General features: G+C 43.4%; 1 long non-coding RNA gene across 4 annotated transcripts in view; it reads right to left on the minus strand.

Annotated features, from left to right (window-relative positions):
- Positions 1 to 1560: 1560 nt before the first annotated feature.
- Positions 1561 to 20036, minus strand: part of LOC147915375 (uncharacterized) — a 56115-nt gene continuing 37639 nt past the window's right edge. For all 4 annotated transcript variants that reach the window (XR_015553963.1, XR_015553961.1, XR_015553960.1 and 1 more), the window contains exons 6-7: positions 6863 to 6952; positions 1561 to 3045 (exon numbers count right to left, since the gene is read on the minus strand). This is a non-coding gene — a long non-coding RNA (uncharacterized LOC147915375). The remainder of the gene's footprint in view (positions 3046 to 6862; positions 6953 to 20036) is intronic.

The raw sequence follows: 20036 nt of genomic DNA on the forward strand, positions 1-20036 counted from the left end.
ATGCTGAGGCCGCGTCCCACATACAGCAACTAGAAGGATGTGCAGCTATGACAGACAGCTATGTACTGGGGCTTTGGGGAAAAATAAATAAATAAAATCTTTAAAAAAAATAAAATAAAATATACTATGTAAAAGAAATATCTATTACATTATTTTTCAACCCATAAAAGCTAACCACGTCAACTTAATCCAGGAAATTGTTGGCCAAATATTATATAGTACTTCATCCCTAATGAGACTCTAACCAGCAGAAAAATGTGGAAAAGAATAGGATTTGGTGTCAGAGACTTGGGTTCAAACCTCAGCTACGTCACTTACAGATTTCCGTATTGAGTTGTCACTTTCCTCACGTGTAAATAGTAGTATTCACAAGGTTGCGAAAAGGAGTGAATGTAATAATGAAAGTGGAAGAGAAGTGCTGTGGAAATATTAGCCATCATATTAGTGCACAACCCATTATTCTTCCAGTCCAGCTAGCTAGTCAATAACCACAACAGGGCTGGCCCCGTGGCTTAGCGGTTAGGTGCGCGCACTCCGCTGCTGGCGGCCCGGGTTCGGATCCCAGGCGCGCACCGACGCACCGCTTCTCCGGCCATGCTGAGGCCGCGTCCCACATACGGCGACTAGAAGGACGTGTAGCTATGACATACAACTATCTACTGGGGCTTTGGGGGGAAAACATAAATAAATAAAATTTAAAAAAAAATTAAAAATAAATAACCACAACAATCTTAACTAGAGTGAGGCATGTATGGGCAATGGGGTGTAATCACCCTCAGCCCTACTAGAAACGTCTGTCAGCCTCTGCATCTCTCTTACCGTCAGCAACCCCCATTGAGAGAAACAAAAAGCAGCGCCCCAACCAGAAGAGTTCACAGGTCCTCACCATAACAAGCCCGTTAATGCCAGCTTAGCAGTTGACACTTGCTAAAATATTTTTTCATGAAAATCCAACATTAGAACATATGGTAGACTCAAAAAAAGCTCTCTGTTTAGAAGTTCTTGCGAAGATTGCTATTTCATGTCTTGAAAATAAAGGAAATAAAATAGCATATTCATGACAACAAAATTAGTCTTCTATCCCTCTCTGTTGGCATCTGTCGTGTTACCTACACCATATTTGCACTTGCTACAATGATGACGGTTGCATGCATGACCCTTCGCCTGCCTGATTGGAGCTGAGTTAATTCCTGGGTGCTTTTCAGAGTTGTAAAGGTGGAAAAATTGTTTCTAGGTAACTTTTTTTTTTTTTAAATCAACACTAGGGGCCAACCTGGTGGTGCAGCGGTTAAGTGCAGGCGAGCTCCACTTTGGCGGCCCGGTGTTCACAGGTTCGGATTCCGGGCGCGCACCAACGCACCACTCGTCAAGCTATGCTGTGGCGGCATCCCGTATAAAGTGGAGGAAGATGGGCACAGATGTTAGCCCAGGCCCAATCTTCCTCGGCAAAAAAAGAGGAGGATTGGCGACAGATGTTAGCTCAGAGTTGATCTTCCTCACAGAAAAAATAAATAAAAATAAAAAATAAAATGAATAAAACAAAATAAAATCAACACTAAACTCTGGATTTTGGAAGATATAGAGGGGGCCAGCCCCATGGCGTAGCGGTTAACTTCGCACGCTCCACTTCAGTGGCCTTGTCGGTTTAGGGTTTGTCGGTTCAGATCCTGGGTGCAGACCTACGCACCACTCATCAAGCCATGCTGAGGTGGCGTCCCACATAGAAATGAGCAACTAAAAAGATGTGCCACTATGACATACAACTATCTACTGGGGCTTTGGGGAGAAAAAGGGAAAAAAGGAGGGAGATCAGCAACAGATGTTAGTTAGCTCAGGGCCAATCTTCCTCGAAAAAAAGAGGATATAGAGGCCGCCAAGGTCAAACATCTTCCCTCTACATATGTATCACCACTTGAGTTACAATCAAATTGAGCTGCTGGAGGGTTACTGCAGAACCACCCATTTATTTGAGCTTCCATCTAAAAGGGGATTCTCATTTAATATATTTCTATGCAGTTTTTTTTTTTTTTTTTTTTGGCTGAGCGAGATTACCCTGAGCTAACATCTGTGCCAATCTTCTTTGACTTTATACGTGGGTCACCACCACCGCGTGGCTGACGGGTGGTATAGGTCTGCGCCCAGGATCCAAACCCGTGAACCTGGGCCACCTAAGCGGAGCGTGCAGACTTAACCGCTATGCCAGGGGGCTGGCCCCTCTATGCAGTTTTTTTTAAGTAGTATTTTTTTGCCACAAAAGAAATGTGATTATTGTAAACATTCAACAATCAGATAACTTCACTCATAATCTCACCAACCAAAGAGAACTGTTAATATTTTGCAGCATAATTTAGTCTTTTTCCTATGCATAAATATACATTCTTTAATGACAATACAATCCTATGCATATCGTTTTTTAATCTTTTTCTTCTTAACAGCATATTGTCCACATTTTTCCATGTCACAAAATGTTCTTCTTCAGCACTACTCTAAAAGATATTATAGTATCCCACTAGATGGATTTATCACGTTATTTAACCAACCCTCTATTGCTGGGCATTGAAGTAGTTTCCAAATTTCATTATTATAAACAAAGCTGAGCTAGACATCCTTGCAGCTAAAACTTTGGATACATCCACAACTACTTCCTTAGGATAAATTCTTGAGACAAAATTATCGAGTCAATGGGTTTACCAAAGTTTAAGGCTTTGACATGTATCTATGCATATTTGTTTCCCAAAGCGAGATTCAGCAGTCTTTATATAGACCCAGAGACCTCAAAAGTACAGTGTAACTGTTAGTCACGGAAACGGATCACCAACTTAGTCCTGCCTCACCTCTCAGTGGTGGACAGACTGGAAACACTGAGGAGGAAAATGTGTCATTCAACCAAAGAAGTATTTAATAATTTGTCAAGAAGCCACCACGCCTGGCCCATAGCAGCTCCTCAGTCAATGTTTCTTAAGTGAACCTCAAGTCTCTGTGCCCATTAGGCCATGTGCTTCCTTCTTGTTTCGGAGCAGTTTCTGCATGGTCTCTTGGCATGCTCTGTACAGAAAGAAATATGGGTCAGTTTCCTCTGGCCAAGATTTCCCTAGAACTATCCACATACACACAAAACCAAAACAAAGAGCTAAATATAGTCCAAATAAATTTCCCACCCAGTGTCTTAGAACCAGTTGTAATATCACCCATAGAGAACCATTCTCTACATGCTTATATATAGGAATAATATACAATATCCCTTACAATATCCCGTCCATAAATTCTCTTTAACCAAAAGTTAAATCACCCTCACCTTTCTTGATGCAATTCAACTGTGAAAAATAAAATATACTATTACAAGAAATATTTTGGTCAATGTTTCAGAATCATTTCTTTTTTTTTTTTTCCTGAGGAAGATTAGCCCTGAACTAACATCTGTGCCCATCGTCCTCTATTTTGTATGTGGGTCACCGCCACAGCATGGCTGATGAGTGGTGTAGATTCGTGCCCGGGATCCAAACCCGCAAACCCCAGCTGCCGAAGTGGAACACAGTGAACTTAACCACTATGCCACGGGGCCAGTCCCTCAGAATCATTTCTAATTTAAGTGTCCAATATGTATCCCCTGTAGCCACATCTCTATCACCCTAAAATTGCTATCCTAACATTCTTTTCCCCTTCTGCTATTTCCAAGAAGTCAGAAGGGAAAGGTCAGTGGCAAAAAAAATTAGAAAAACAGTTCAAGATTTAGGAAACTCGACATCTTTTCCACAACCATCAAAAAGTGATTTTTAAAAGCACCATCCTGGCAATGCCTTGACAGTTTGGCAGACACTGTTCTTTCCACAAGAGCATAAATTTAACACAGGAGACATTGTCATGGGCTGTCAGAACAAGTTACTACTGAATGGCCTTTGAATGGGACACATATTCCAAAAAGCAATCATTGCTCTGCAGTGAACACCAGTGCCTCTGAGGGGACGAGCATTTGGGTACACTTGAAATCACTCACTTGGCTGTATTAGGATCACAGCAGAACTCTGTGCTTAGAGGGAGAACTGGATTTTGGCTCTCATGTAGCTGAGATTCACTTAGGACCATGGGGACCACACACCCAAGACTGGGTGTCATGTTCTCAATCCAGCCAGGTGCTGAGAAACTTTGAGTAGAGCTACACCGAGCCCTGGAGGGTAGGGAGTAGGTCTTACTCATCTTTGCAACCCCTGTCCCTGGCTCAGGGCCTAACACTGTGGGTAAATGAACTAAAACACTATCAAAAGTTGCATCCTCTGCAGGGTAAGTTTTCTAATGTTGAAAGACGTATCAAGACAGCAACAGTTACCACAACTGTTTGCCAAGACCTGAAGCTGCCTATGGATCACTAGGGATAGCTCAGAGAAAAACATTGGAGCATCCAAATCCCTTCTTTGCATGCAACCTTCTCCTCCTTTTTGCTGCCTTTATTCCTAAGAGCATAGAGCCCTAACTGCGCCAATTTTGCCCCTCTCAACTCAGGCACATTTCCACTCTGCCTTTGGCTCTCCAAAACATGCTTTAATTCCTATTTTGTTAGTACTTGATTTGCAGGAGATGAACAAATCCAGCAATCTTATGTTTTAATCCGTTAACCTCTCTGAACCTTAATTTCCTCATCTGTAAAATGGAGAGATTTCTTACACCAAGTTACAGAAACTACTCCATATGGGGCCTGGCACAGTGCTTAATAAATAGTAGCTAGGACTATTATAATTAAAGACCTCAGAGGAATCCAGCATTGTAGACTTATGAAGAAAAAGAAGCTGGGGAAGCCTCTTTTAAAAATAGCTAAGTCAGGGGCCGGGCCAGCGGCGCAAGCGGTTAGGTGCTCGCGCTCCGCTGTGGCGGCCCGGGGTTTGCTGGTTCGGATCCCAGGCACACACCAATGCACCGCTTGTCAAGCCATGCTGTGGCGGCGTCCCATATAAAGTAGAGGAAGATGGGCATGGATGTTAGCCCAGGGCCAGTCTTCCTCAGCAAAAAGAGGAGGATTGGCAGATGTTAGCTCAGGGCTGATCTTCCTCACAAAAAAAAAAAAAATAGCTAAGTCAGTCACATCCTAATTTTTGATCTAGGCAAACTAAACTCATCATGGGTAGGACGGTGATAGGCGTAGCAGTCTGTGAGAAGGCAATCATATTTAGCTAGGATGGCTCATTATTTAGGTTAAAAATCAAAATTTTCCTGGGAAAAAATTCATAAGAAAAAAAAAATTCTCTCTCTCTCTCTCTCTCTTTCTCTCACACACACACATACACACACAGAGCTTTCAAGCATCCTTGAAGTCGATAAAATTGTGACCCTAATACATTAAGAAAAATGCCCTAAACCAGCCAAGAGTGAAAATAAACATGACTGAGCAATAAATTAGGATCTCCTTCACTCTCCTTCTACCTCCCACACGCTTGGGTTGTGCACGGGGAAAACACAGTCCATATGGAGGCTTTGGCGTAATCAAGACCCACTCCCCGCCCTCTCGGCACATGCCCTCCCCCAGGTGACTCCAGGCCCAAGCATCCAGGGGCACTGGATAAACATGAGCTGATGCAGATGGAATGAGCAGATGTCTGGAGGCCTGAGCCCAGGCTATGAGCGACAGACAGTGAGAGTGAGTAGGAGGCTTAGAGGGGAAAAGGCACCCCCTTCTCCTGCCCCTTCCCCTGATCCCTGAGTGCCAGTGGTGGGAAGAAGTGCTCGTACCAACATTTGGTGCTGCCATCCTCGTGCCCCTCCCTATACCATGACTCGGGGCCTAGACAAAGCATTAAAGTCAAAGCAGCCTGGAGTTCACCTAATCTCATCTCTCCATGTGACAGATGAGAAAACTGAGGGTAGAGGCTTGAAAGGGCTTGACCACCTCCTATACCTGCTTACCGCAAAACCGAAAACAGACTCCAGGTCTCCTGCCTTCTAGAGCAGTCCTCTTTTTTCATATTCTACTGCTCCATAGTATGACCAAAGATCATTCATCTGACTTCTCATTAAATACTCACTATGTGCCAGGCACTGCAACAGGCCTTTGAAACAGTAAGATTCTTCCATGGCATTAATAAAAGATCTCTGGGCAGATGCCAAAAAAAAAGATCAATTACTCTGAGAGTTCTTGCCCTTCAACATCAAACAATTGGTAAGCACCTAGTATGTGCCAAGTTCAGTACTAGACGCCAGAAAAGAAAGGAACGGATAAGAGACTCTCCCTCCCCTCCTTGGGGTACTCCTAGTTGAAGTTAGATTCCACTAACAGGGATAAACAGAGAGGAGATTCAGACCATGAATTAACATGAAATAAACACAGATAACAAACAGACAAGATTAAATATTTAGATTATGTATTGGCCAGGGGTTAAGTGGATTAATGGAGTGATGAGTTGGGCAGAGTTATGGGATTTCCATGTTTAGACAGGGTGGATTAGGTTGTCTAGCATATGGAAATGCAAATCGAAACTGCTATAATCAGCATTAACACCCTGCATTCATCTCTAGAGGTGCCTTTCTGTCAAAGAGTGGAAGGTGCGGGACAAACCATGTCTCGCCCATCTTTACAACATCCTGGTGAGTCACAGAGCCAGCAGTGGAATTCCCAGGATCCAGGCGAGGGAGTGGGAAAGTCAGGAGCCACTAAAACCTAGTCCTGGCCCCTCATCACTTCCAATCCAAATGCCTCCGGAGCGTATGGGCAGTTCAGACAGGCACCAACATGATGACCCATTGTAACACAGCCCTTTTGATCTTTTCCCTCAAAGGAGGAGAAATTATGAGTTACCTCGTAATTATTTCCTAAGTACTTCAAATATATGTTTTGGATTCTCTACAGAGCATAAGTTTCCTAAGGGCAGGGACCTACCTTGAACGCCCTCTGTTACTTCCAACAGAGCCATGAAGCGCTGGAGATGAGGCAGATGTTTTATACTTTCTTGCTGAATGGGTCAATGGTCTAGAGAAGAAATCACAGAAGAAAACAATGGTTATGCTGTTGACCAAGTGCAATTCTCATGGCCCATTCCATTCCTGCCCTGCACACCTCCTGCCCCTGTGAAGCTTGCTCCTGAAACCAGTCTCTCCCCCATCAGTGATTCATTGAGACACCCCTGAGATCACTTGCTTGACTCCACTGTCAACAGAAACAAAAAGGGGTTATTCACGAAGAACTGTGAGAAGAGAATGAAGGTCTTGCTACTTTGTTTTTCTGAAGAGAGGAATTCCACAATCATATTTTCATGTGCATCCCACGGACCCTGCTTGGCAAAGAATAATTCAGGGCCAGGCGCCAAAGTTGTGCTTGCTCCCTCTCTTAACTTTTCTCCCAAAGCTGACACCTACTCACCACCCAGATAAAATGGGAAATAGAGTCTCTTTCTAAAATTATTAACATGTTGCCTCTTCATGGCATCCTATCTTTCAGACCACATCTTGTCTGTCTTCCACGCCCCTTTTACAGGCGAGTGCTAACTTGCAAAGTCGTTCCAAAAGAGGTAAAACGTGGATATAGTGGAGTACCAGATAAGGAGTGGAGAGATTTGGGTTCGACTCTCGGTCCTACCACTGCATTAGAAATATGGCAACCTTCTAATGGAATCTTCTGATTTACAGAGCTGAGGCTGTAGGATGTTAAATAACCTACCTCTTAATTTTTTTCTTTTTTTTTTCTTTTTTTGGCAAGGAAGATTGGACCTGAGCTAACATCTGTTGCCAATATTCCTCTTTTTGCTTGAGGAAGATTGTTGCTGAGCAACGTCTGTGCCTGTCTTCCTCCATTTTGTATGTGGGACACCACCACAGCATGGCTTGATGAGCAGTGTCTAGGTCCGTGCCCGGGATCTGAACCCACAAACTCCAAGCCCCCGAAGCAGAGCACACAAACTTAACCACTACGCCACCGGGGCGGCCCCATAGCCTACCTTTTAAACTAGGCTTTAGTGCCTCAACTCCAAAAAGAGGAAACTTCCAGTCCATCTCAAAAGTCTATTCCAGCTCCATGTTTTTGACTGCAATTTACCTGCCTGTTATCTTCTTTCCCTGTATAAACTATCTTGTGAGATAAGGTGAGCAACCTCACCTCTCCTTGCTGGGAACTGTTCCAATCTTACCATGCATTACATTCAGACAAATGTTGCAAATGGTTGCCAGGTGTGGACAAATAGGTGCGTGACCTTTATACACCCTCCTGTGGGGTGTGCTCTGCCCACTGTTTCTTTTCCCTGTTTGAATAACCCTCATCACCACCCTACACAGGATCACGCTAGATTCCTGACCCTGGACCATCTGTTCCAGCCACCACTCCCTCAGCTCCTGCCAATTCACCTACCGTTTCCCCCAGAGAGATGGTGCATCCCCTGCCTTCATCTCTCTCCTGACCCTCACTACCCCTACAGCTGATTTTTCCTGAGCACAAGCTTGCCTCTGGTTCATCCTCATCTGGGTCTTCAAAGTAAATGTGCCCATTACTGCTTCCCTCATGTGATGTTTGCTCAGTAAATGAGAACACAACACTGAAGTTCTAAGGGAGCCTCAGTCCTTGAAAGACTGACTGATATCACTGTCTTGGTGAGTCCACAAAAGAAATTGTTAGTTCAAAATGGCTTTGGCCTTCTTTGACGGTATGAGGGCAGTATTTAAAGGGTAGGAGGTGGAAAGTCCTTCAACAGTTAAAATATTCCTTGAAAATACAAACTGGCAGACTGAATTCATTATTGTGGATTCCTTTTTTTCTTTTAAAGCAGCAAAAAACATTTTTCAATACTTGGGTTATGTGCTTTCAACATTGTCCTGACATCTGTTCTTTAAAAGCACAATAGAAGGCATGCTTTCAAATACAAACACAGATAAAATATGGAAACACAGCTCCGTATTTCTGGGTTTGGGACTTGCTAAGTAATAGGGATTTGCATGACTAAGCTTCTACTATGCTGACATATGCAGAACTCAGGAGCAACGGCATCATTCTTCTTCGTTTGACAATGTTTAAATGAGAAACAGCCTTCACCCTGGTCTGAAGACTCGTGAGCTCACAGGAGAACCTGATTGCATCCAACTTAATAGCAATTTTAAAACAGATCTATCTAAATATCAGGTCTCCTTAACTAATAGTGATGTGGCAGTGATTCTAATTATGGGAACAAAAGGTCGGTAGAGATTAGCCAGGGCAATCCGGGCACAATTCAGCTGAGATTTGGCTCAAGCTGATTTTTAAGATCTCACCTTTACTTGCAAAAAAATAAAACCTGGAACCTCATGAACATTTATCTTGAAACTTACTTCATGCTCAGTTTTCGTAATGACGTTTTTTTCTTCTCCTTTAAGATGTGCTACCTCGTAACAATAAATGAATTCTCAAAGCTTAGTCAGTTAAACACTAGTGACAGCATCTGTTTTGTTACTTTCAATTACAATAAAAGTGGATTAGGGGTTCTAATCAAATTATTTTTCCCAAAACATCAATTACCTACCCAAAAAAAGGCTCAGATTTTGAATTTCCTGAATCAGCCTCGAGTTCAGATTTTCTGTTGCCATTTCACAATAAGTCATTAAAATGTCCTGGATGTTCTTAGCTGTTTGTTTGTTCTGGGAAGGGGTGGAGCATCTAAGCATCACTGAAACCCTGTGTCAGATAGCATATCTTGATGTTGATTCAGGAAATATAGTCATTGCTCAGGCCTTGAGAAAGAGTTTTAGTGGCCCACTCACATCTAGATTATTTCCTAAGACAAAAACACAGCCAAGCCCCAGTCTCACTGGTCCAGCCTGAACCTGAATCAGGATTGACTTCTTCTAGTATTTCCCCAGGTTGTGGAGGAGCTGCTGGCTGCTCGAACCGGGTGTCCTTCCTCCTAAGAAGGGTCGCCGGCCAACCGTACCTGAGACCCATTTCGCAGAGCCTCATAGAAAAGAAAGTGTGGCTTGCAGGTTGGTAGGGAACCAGCCTGTGTAGAGACATGCCGGGCACTACCTCCCTACCTCCTTAGAAACAGGAGTGGTGATACTGGAGGAGACTGTTGGCCCCAAGTGTCTGGGGTGTGATGGCTCTCAGGGGGTGAAATTAATGCTGATGCTTTGTTCACCCTGTTCCGCAGTGATGGCAGGACCTCTGACGGAGCAATACAAGCCCAGAGGAAGTGGAAATGCCTGCCTTCTAATTAACCTCAAAACACTAGACAGTAAGTATTTCAGCAATGATCATGAAGATCTGAAGACCGGTGGCCCTTCCTTAAGTTTTCAGGACTGCATAGGCCTCCAAGTCTCTCACATCTGTGTTTCCCAAACTATAATGTGCCTATGAATCACCTGGGTCTCTTGTCAAAATGCAAACTCTGATTCAGTAGGTCTGGGGTGGGACCCAAGATTCCATACTACTAACAAGCTTTGAGGACCACACTTTGAATAATGTCTTAGTCCATTCAGGCTGCTATAACAGAATATCATAGACTGGGTGGCTTATAAACAACAGAAATGTATTTCTCATAGTTCTGGAGGCTGGGAAATTCAAGGTCGAGGTGCTGGTAGATTCAGTGTCTTGTGGGGTCTCAATCCCTGGTGCTTCTCACTGTGTCCTCACATGGCAGAAGAGGTAAGAGAGCATTCTGGGGTCTCTTTTATAAGGGCATTAATCCCATTCATGAGGACTCCACCCTCATGACCTCATCACCTCCAAAAGGCTCCACCTCCTAATACCATCACCTTGGGGGTTAAGATTTCAACACACGAATTTTGGGGGGACACAGACATTCAGTCCATTACAAGTAGAGAGGTCTTATACAACTTAGGGCTACGAAAAAGTCTACCAAGGACAACCAGAAGGTAGCTCCCAAGGAGCCAAATTCAATTTAATTTAGGAAAAAAATGTTGTTTTTTTTTTTTGGTGAGGAAGATCAGCCCTGAGCCAACATCCATGCCAATCCTCCTCTTTTTGCTGAGGAAGACCAGCCCTGAGCTAACATCTATTGCTAATCCTCCTCCTTTCCCCGCCCCCTTTTCTCCCCATAAGCCCCAGTAGATAGTTGTACGTGGTAGTTGCACATCCCTGTAGTTGCTGTATGTGGGACGCGGCCTCAGCATGGCCGGAGAAGCGGTGCGTTGGTGTGCGCCAGGGATCCAAACCCGGGCCGCCAGTAGCTGAGTGCGCGCACTTAACCGCTAAGCCATGGGGCCGGCCCCTAATTTAGAAAAATTTAAAAAGTGAGATTTCCTGCATCCATGTGTTGTGGAGCAAATTCAAACTTATCTCTTGTGATACATGCTTGCCCACTAGTAATTTAAAGCTTTAAAACAGGTGTTACCCATCAAAATAGATTAGTCAGCAAGGACCAGACTCTGTGTGAGTACCCACAGAGCCACCATGGCATCAATGTATCATCCGCCATCTGCATCTCACAGATCAGGCCTCCATCACCTCACTATCACCTCAACTCAAAGATCATAACAAATGGTTCTTCAGTTATTACAGTGCTTCTAATTTTTTTAGTAGATGATCACTTTTTAAAATTCCTTTAAAACCATTTCATAATTTTATTCATTCCCTACTTCAAAGTTTAAACTCATAGATAATCTTTTACTGTAGCACCATGTTCTGAGCATCTACTAGATATTAGACATCATGCTAGGCTCTTTACCTAGACATCATCTCATTTATCTGCCAGGAAAGGTAGGTATTATTAGTCTTACTTTATAGCTGGGGAAATTGATTCTCAGAGAGTTTAAATAACTTGTTCAGGGCCGGCCCCGTGGCTTAGCGATTAAGTGTGCACGCTCCGCTGCTGGCGGCCCAGGTTCGGATCCCGGGCGAGCACCGACGTACCGCTTCTCCGGCCACGCTGAGGCCACGTCCCACATGCAGCAACTAGAATCATGTGCAGCTATGACATACAACTATCTACTGGGGCTTTGGGGGGGAAAAATAAATAAATAAATCTTTAAAAATAAATAAATAAATAACTTGTTCAAGCTTACTTGGTACTAAGTGGCTGAACTAAAAATTAAAAACTCAGGTCCATCCACTCTGTAGCTATTTTTATTTGTTTGTCTCTACCAGACCACAACATCTCTGTGCCTTCTCCCAGATCCACAAATAGCCTTTAGGATCATCTACCTACTTCAGGTTTCACTTCCCAATGGACCATCATACCTTTTCCAAATAAAATAGGAGAATACTCTGTGCCAGGGGCTTAATTCACCCTTCTCTTAACATCCACTGGGAGCCTTCCCAGAAAAGGGAAGATCGTAGTCTAAAGACTCAGGAATATATCTGATCTTTGATTTATCTTAATTTCCCAGATTTCTAATGAGAGTTTCATGAGCCATCTCCAATCCTTTTAGAAAAGCTTCTCAAACAAAGAATTCTCTATTCCTAGAGGGTTGAACATAGCTTCCTTAGGGTTTAAGATGCTGTGGACACTGCCAAGTCTTACCCTTTCCTAGAGGAATAAAAATCTCTATAGGGGTTCAAGATGACACTCATCTTTCTCATTAAGAAACTTCCAGGAATTCAGAGAATTTCCCTCATCTCTGAGACAGTTAACTTCATTAGGTCCACTAGTACAGGGACTTTGACTTGCTCCTAAAATCATTAGTTTGGGATCATATGCCTTTCAAGACAAATTTAAGTGTTCTTGACACAGATTGCTATCGCTGGGTAGCCAGGAAGACCTAAATTCAAATGTGACCCTGCAACTTACAAGCTGTGAAACCTTGGGCAAGCTGCTTTACTTTTCTGAGTCTCAACTTTCTTAATTGTAAAATATTAGCAATGGTAGTTGATCATAAGGCTGTTTGAGGATTAAATGGGATATCCTACGAAAAGTACCTGGCCTGAAGTTGCTATTTAATTAAATGAATGAGAGGCTTCTCACAAGGAAAAGGATTTCAGTCTTTATCCCTCTCACACTCTGTTTTATTTGGTCTGAATGGAGTGATGGGTAGAGGAATCCCAATCACCTTTATATTTATCTTCCCATCAGCTAGCAATCCATTTTCCGGCAAACTTTCATGTCCTTTCCATCTTAAGTCAGGCTGACAGCCAAATAATAATAATCAAAAAAATAAATCTTATCCATCTAGGTACCCTTAATTCTTCTAAAATTATAAAGTGGGCCAAGTGTGGGTCAAGCTAAAATTTTGTCATTCTTCCAAGATGGTGTTTGGGGCCACGTCTTGATCACATTAGGTCTTATCTAGATGATCTCTTGTTGTGCTTCAAAACTGCTCAGAAAGTACACATTTAGACTGTGGTTTGCCCACAACCGTGTATATCATCCATCCACATTTCAGCAACACTTCATCAGTCCTCTTTATTGAACTCCTATCCTACAATTATTCCAATCCTACATATAACTCAGATCCTGCTTTTTCTTTTGCTCTGTCTCAGAGTTATCTGGCTAAAGAAAACTGCTTTCCAAGTCTGGGTTCAAATCCAGGTCAAAATGGTCCCTTTTTCCCTCCTCACCATCCCACCACCAACCCCCTCCTGAAGCCCCCAGTACTTAGCATCTAGAGCTAGGCACAGGGTTGAATGATTGAGTGAATGAATGAACAATTGTTCCAGCAGGTTTGGGCACTGTGTCAAGTGCGCTAGGACACAGGCATCTGCTTTATATCTTGACACCTCACAGTGTTTGTTTCAGTCATTTCTCGTAGCTCCCTCCAACCTCCCAAGCACTGCATACTTACCATTCAATAATACCTCTTAGTCAGGGAATTCAAAGTAGTTCAAGATGAGTGACAATAATTAACAGTCCTATGAAATGATGTCTACGGATAAGGGGAGAGAATTGCAAAGGTAAAAATAGAACTCAGGTGTCCTTACCCCAAAGAGTTGCCTACAGGATCAGCTCCACACTCCTCAGAATGGCACGACGACCTTCACACCTGGATCCTGTCACTCCACATCACAAATCTTATGCTCAGATGGTCTAGTTCCTTGCTACTCAGAGTGTGTGTATGGAACATCAGCATCAGCATCATCTGGGAACATGCAAGAAATGCAGAATCTTGGGCCCCTCCCCAGCTGTACTAAATAAGGATCTGCCTTTTAACAACATCCCCAGATGATGAAAATGCTGCTTGTCTGGGCACTATACTTTGAGTGGCAAGGCTCGAGATTACCCATCATCCCTTAAAGAAGTCATACATGGTCACACCTCCAAGCCTTTGCTCATACTATTCCTTCTGTTTATAATACTCTGTCCCACCTTCCCTCTGTGAATTCTACACCATTTCAGTTCCTGTGGAGAAATCATCAGGGTACCCATCTTAGCACTAAGCAAAAAGAATAGCTTGCTTATCAGACTCTACATATGCATTCCTAACCACCTTTAATTGTACTTAGTTGTTTATACGTGCTGGTCTCTCCAGCAGGATCGAGTTGTTCAACAGGAAGGACCATGTTTATTTATCATCCAGCTTATGATATGTGCTCAATAAATGTTCATTGAACAAATATTGACACTAGCCCCATGCTCTTCGTCATTTTCACATGTTCAATAGGTTACAGAAGAAGCCATGTGGTTTATAAGACATCCCACCAAATTTTAACTTGTGCCACATTTAGCATACAGCAAATGCCTATGTGCTTGCTGAATGACAGGCCATCTTGAGACAGAAACGTAAGCAATTATATTTTACGTATGCCCTCGCAGATGTGCTGAAATGGAAAAATGATCTGCTCCTGATCATCTTTGGCAGGTGACTATAAATTACAGAGAGTAAGGGTAAAGGCTGATTTGTAATCCATCACTAGGAGACTTAGTGGTCCAAAACAGGCCCTTACAAAATGTTTTTCTTTCCCAGTCCAGGAGCACACAACAACAAGCTTTGTAGGGAGGTAAGTTGATACCCAGAAAAAAAATACTTAAAAACACACTTTGAGAAGTGAAGCCATTGAAATAAATCATAAATTCATCTCATTATTTCATGCTTCTCACCCCAACCTCATTCGTGACTATGCTGTAACAGCTTGGTTTGAAATGGCTACTACTATGAAAATTTCCTCCTTTCTCGAGGCCCCAGCCAAACCCCACTGGGAATGAAAGAACTATGCAGAGAGATGGTTGAAATTTCCCATAAGTTGAATTTTTTATTACAGCGACTGCTGCTTTAAAAGCCAGTCATAACGCATATGGCTTACAAATTATTGCCTCATGTAGGGAAAGCAAAATTATTTTTCTCCAAGTCGATGTGCACTTGACCAAATCCTATGGGGTGCTTTATATGTGTAGAGGTGAGATTCTGTAACAGCTGAGGTGCCTGTTAAACGTACCATGGACAGTCCTGAGACAACTCAGATGTGTGCTTTCTTCGTCTCTCTGTCCTATGATTGTCCTGGGTTGCCAGGTTATATTTTACAGGGCTCAGTCACTGCCAATAAATGACTAGCAAGTTTTAGAATTTTAGGTTGAAGATCAACTTCAAGGTCATTTCATCTAATCCTTGAATCTCCTAGGTAACATCCCTACCAACTGATCATCCAGCCAAGACCAGAATATCTCCAGTAACAAGGAATCCAGTACCTCCCAAAGCACTTCAGTTCCTTAAGTCTGCTCTCAAATTATTTATCTGACCTGATCTCCATCTTTTCCTGTATCAGAACATTACACTTCAGCCAAACACAGGCTCTGCATGTATCCTGAATAAAACGTGCCTTCTCGCTCTCTGCATCCATTAGTTAGGGTTCTTCGGCTTCAGCAACAAATCCCAACTCTGGTTACCTTAAGCAAACAAGAAATCTGCTGGGAAGAATCAGTTCTTCCCAGGCAAGGGTAAAGAGTCAGGCCCTCTGAAGGGTAGACAGCTGGGTCCAGGCAGCAGGAGCACAAGAACAGGGATTTCAGAATGCCACCATCAGGATAAATCGGGTCCAGTGGTTTCCTATCTCTGGGTTCAAGTTCCAAATGCCAGGGTAACAGAGCCTGCTTGGTCTACACGGATATTGCTCCTTGTCCAGATAAAGGCGATCAGCACTTGGACCACATGCAGAGCTGGAGAGTCGTCCAAAGCAAAAGGAGGTGTGTTACCAGAAAAAGGAAAGCAATGCTAGACTGACAAAAAAACAAATGTTTACAAACTCACCCTCCTGCTTTTGCTCAAGCCTGGAATGACCTCTTCCACCTCCAGACAATTCTAACTGACACCCTAGATACCAACTCCATCCCCTTCCCGGCACGCACTGCATCATGCCTTGATGAGGAGATACTCCTGTGCCTGTGAACATCATGTTTCCCCAACCGGACTGTAATCCCTTGGAGGGCAGGAACCTAATCTTTTAGTTCTTTTATCTGCACAGCACTACACACAAAGTACATGCTTACATACTGTTGCTGTTTTCCAAAACAGCAGAAAATGTCTTACTTCAGCAAGGTGTACATCCAGAAAGTGGGGTGAAGGGTAGGAAGCAGTGAATTACCCCGAGCACTGAAATGTGCGGAATCGAGACTCCTTCATTCTAGGATTTTCTGGCCTATGACGTTTCTTTTGGTTAAATAAAGATTTCTTTTTCATGATTGCAGTGTTAAATTGAAATACCTCAACGTACTAATATTCATCCTCTGACATTTCAACTGATTTCCTATTCTCCCACTCAGTCAACAACCAGTAATTGTGCCAGGATGCAGGAATATAAATATGAGCATCAGATTTGTCTCCTCCCTCAAGGAGTTCATCATCCTTGAGGAGTGGGGAGTGGAAAAATAAAGCAGGAATTACGGTATGAGAGTCCGTATACCAGAGGTGTAGACCAGATGCCTCTCTAATCCTCCAGGTCAGAGATTCTCAAAGCCCGTCCTCCGACTTCCTGCAACGAACTCAGTCCTGGAACTTCTTCCACCACAGACCCCTAGCCCCCCATGCCTGACCTATAGAATCAAGCATTAGCCTAGCACTTGGGGCCTGAGCGTTATTAACAACCTCCCTGAGTGACTTTTATGCACATCGTATATTGAGAGCTACTCTTCTAGTACAAATCCTTGAGATTTGAGTACACAGAATGTTATAATAGGAATATTCTGAAGACAAAAAAAAAAAACACTATTCAAATCCCAACAAAACAATATGTAAACTCACATCTGATAGTAGCCCATCATCTAAGGAAATGAAACTTCATGCAATATCATACTCATTTTCCATGACTCACCAGTTACCGGCGTACATTGTTCCATTATCAAAGCCTGAAGGAGATGGATGGCCTGCTTGACAAAGAGAGTGTTCAGACTGGCAAGTGTCTGGAATGTCGCCTGCTCCGTGCGTTGGGTAGGAGACTGCCCCGAAGTCAGCACATCCAGACTGCACTGTGGGACTTCTGTGAACTCTGCTCCCTCTAATACTTCTTATCCAATCATAAATGGACCCCATGAGAGTAGGTTTTTCTGACAAAGGGGAAGATGCAGCAGCTGTAATATATGTAGTTGTTATTAATAATTCTCTCTCATCATGTGGTAGTTCCTCACTGGATCTCAAATCCACTCAACTTTCCCCGCCTTCTATTTTGAGTGTAGAGGAAGAAAGAGCTAGAAAATGTGCTATTGACTCATTCAAAGGATAAAGAAGAAGTACAATCTAATGTTTCCCCTTTCTAAAAGCCCTGATAACTACCAAAAAGTTAAAAACATAAAAAGTCTGTCTTCCTAACAGCAGGTTCCAAATTTCCAGTGGGTAATGGAACAAGGCCTTGGCAGTAGGAGCTCTAAGCTTTAGCCCCACACTGCCTCTTAGCAGATGTGGGGGCAAGCACCCCTCCTCTGTACCTAGGTCTCCTCGTCTGTCCAACGCTGGCATCTGCTCTACCTTCAGAGTTTTGTTCAGATAAAATGGTTCATGGATGCAAAAGTATTTCATATACCCTAAGTAAAGGCTTCCTACCCAGGGGTCCACGAACCCCCTTAGCCTTGGCCTCAGGATTTTCGTGAATATCCTGATGTTATAAATAAAATCGGGTGTGTATATACACATATGTTTTTTTCTGGAGAGAGGGTCCGTCGCTTTCATCAGATTTTCAAAGGAGTCTATGACCTAAATCAGTATCCTGTTCCTCTTTTCTCTGTAATTAATTACCAAGTGTTTATTGAGCCTATATCGTGGAATCTGTCATTAGTGGTGCAGCTAACCTCCACTTCTCTTCTAGCCCTTGAGCAGTCAAGGAAGGTTTACAGGGTTTATGTTGGTTTGGATTTCACTTTATAGGAGGGAGGGTGTGGGGGTCATGCACCAAGAGGTGCCTGAGAAGCGTTACCTCATCTCTGGGGGAATCTAAACCCACGAGGCTCTTTCCCAAGCCTCCGTCAGGGTGGAGTGTGAGGCTGTCGGGCCTGTTCTAAGTCAGTGTAACGTGTTCTCCACTCTAGCAACACCTAACATATGGCATGTGCACTGATGCTTATGAAAACAGTGATTCATCCTTAATCCTTTAAAAAAATAAGTCAACGCTATGTGGCCTTGGCTCTCCTCCCTGAATGCCCTTCTGTTCTCCAAAATGTCTGTGTTGTCACCTGCCTCCACCTCGTCCTGTCTGCTCCTCGGCTTTTCCTCTCCTGCAGGCTCCTTTCAGCCTTCTGATCTCTGTCTCCTTCCCTTTGTGCTGCTCTGTCCTCTGTTTCTTCATCGTCACTGCTGGAGCTTTCAGCTGCACGTCCTCAGCCCTCTGTGTAATGTAAAGACCTTTCCTCTCTCTTCCATCCTTGTTCCTGCCTGACTGTCCCCAACCATAAGATCCCTCCCACACCTGATCTACTCTATGCCTTTATATTCTTCCCTATCCCCTGCCCCTTCAGAGGAATACCTCCCTAGTTGGGGGGAACAGGGAAGCAAGAATGTGAAGGAAGACGTAGGAGAAGTTGGGTTATGGAATTAATGAGGCGAGACATGGGGGAAGGAGGGTTGTAGGATTAAAACGCTGAGAATCACTGCCTTTCCCTCCCACCTTCATTTATTTCACAAAGTCTTTTATTTGATGCCCAATAGGGCAGAAGGCAAAGAGGTTATATTCTGAGAGAAGACAAAATCTCACCAGGCTTGTGAAAAATAAAAGAAAGAACAGAGGGTTAAGAAAAAAGAGAAGAGTAAGGGAATAAGGAGGGGTGGGGAATAAGAATATATCATAATCTCACAGTTTAACTCTGTTTAACCCAAAGCAGATCTTAATCAATGGCCAGGCAAATAGGACTCGGGTAATAAAAAGAGTCATACCTGCAGACAGAGGCAGCCAATCATTGGCAACGAGATTTAGGATTAGGGCAGTCTTGAACTATGCAACAGTGTTTTCTTAACATTAGTTGTTGCTTGGGGTTCAAAACATTTTCAAATAAAAGCAGTGTGATTCAGAGAAGTGAGACAAAACTGAGTGAATCCTGATTCCATGTAACCTTAAGAAAGTAACAGCCTTTCTGAGTCTCCTGTGAAGATGAGGATACCTTCTTAGAAGTGTATCTCTATTGCAGGATTGTTGTGACAAATAACGCTGTCTCTGAAGTGCCTGGCATACAGTAGAAGCTCAATAAATGATGCCTATTATTATTATTGTTATTAAAACCCTACTATATATGCCAGTTAGAATCGCAATTTACCAGAAATAAAGAACTGTGCTAAAAAGACCATAGAAATCTAACATCATACACTTAACAATGCTTCTAGAGGGAAATATCCAGAGTTTATCCCCCGGCACCTCCAGCAGTAGGAATGGATGCTTCTCCAAGTACAGCCATCTGCTGGCTTTTGTGGGGCAGGGAGTCCCAGCAGGTTGGGGGTAAAGAGAGAGAATGGATTTCTTAAGAAGTGGTCAAGGTTCTGAGTCTCAGTTCCTCATCCATAGAAAGAGGACAATAATGTACACTGTACACAGATCGGAAGAAGATTAAAAATTGACCAGTATAGGGCCGGTCCCGTGGCTTAGCGGTTAAGTGCGCGCACTCCGCTGCTGGCGGCCCGGGTTGGGATCCCGGGCGCGCAGCGACGCACCGCTTCTCCCGCCATGCTGAGGCCGCGTCCCACGTACAGCAACTAGAAGGATGTGCAACTATGGCATACAACTGTCTACTGGCGCT

This window comes from Ceratotherium simum, chromosome 13 (assembly GCF_057802395.1).
Source record: "Ceratotherium simum simum isolate JZ-2026a chromosome 13, ASM5780239v1, whole genome shotgun sequence".
In the NCBI taxonomy this organism is placed as follows: Eukaryota; Metazoa; Chordata; class Mammalia; order Perissodactyla; family Rhinocerotidae; genus Ceratotherium; species Ceratotherium simum.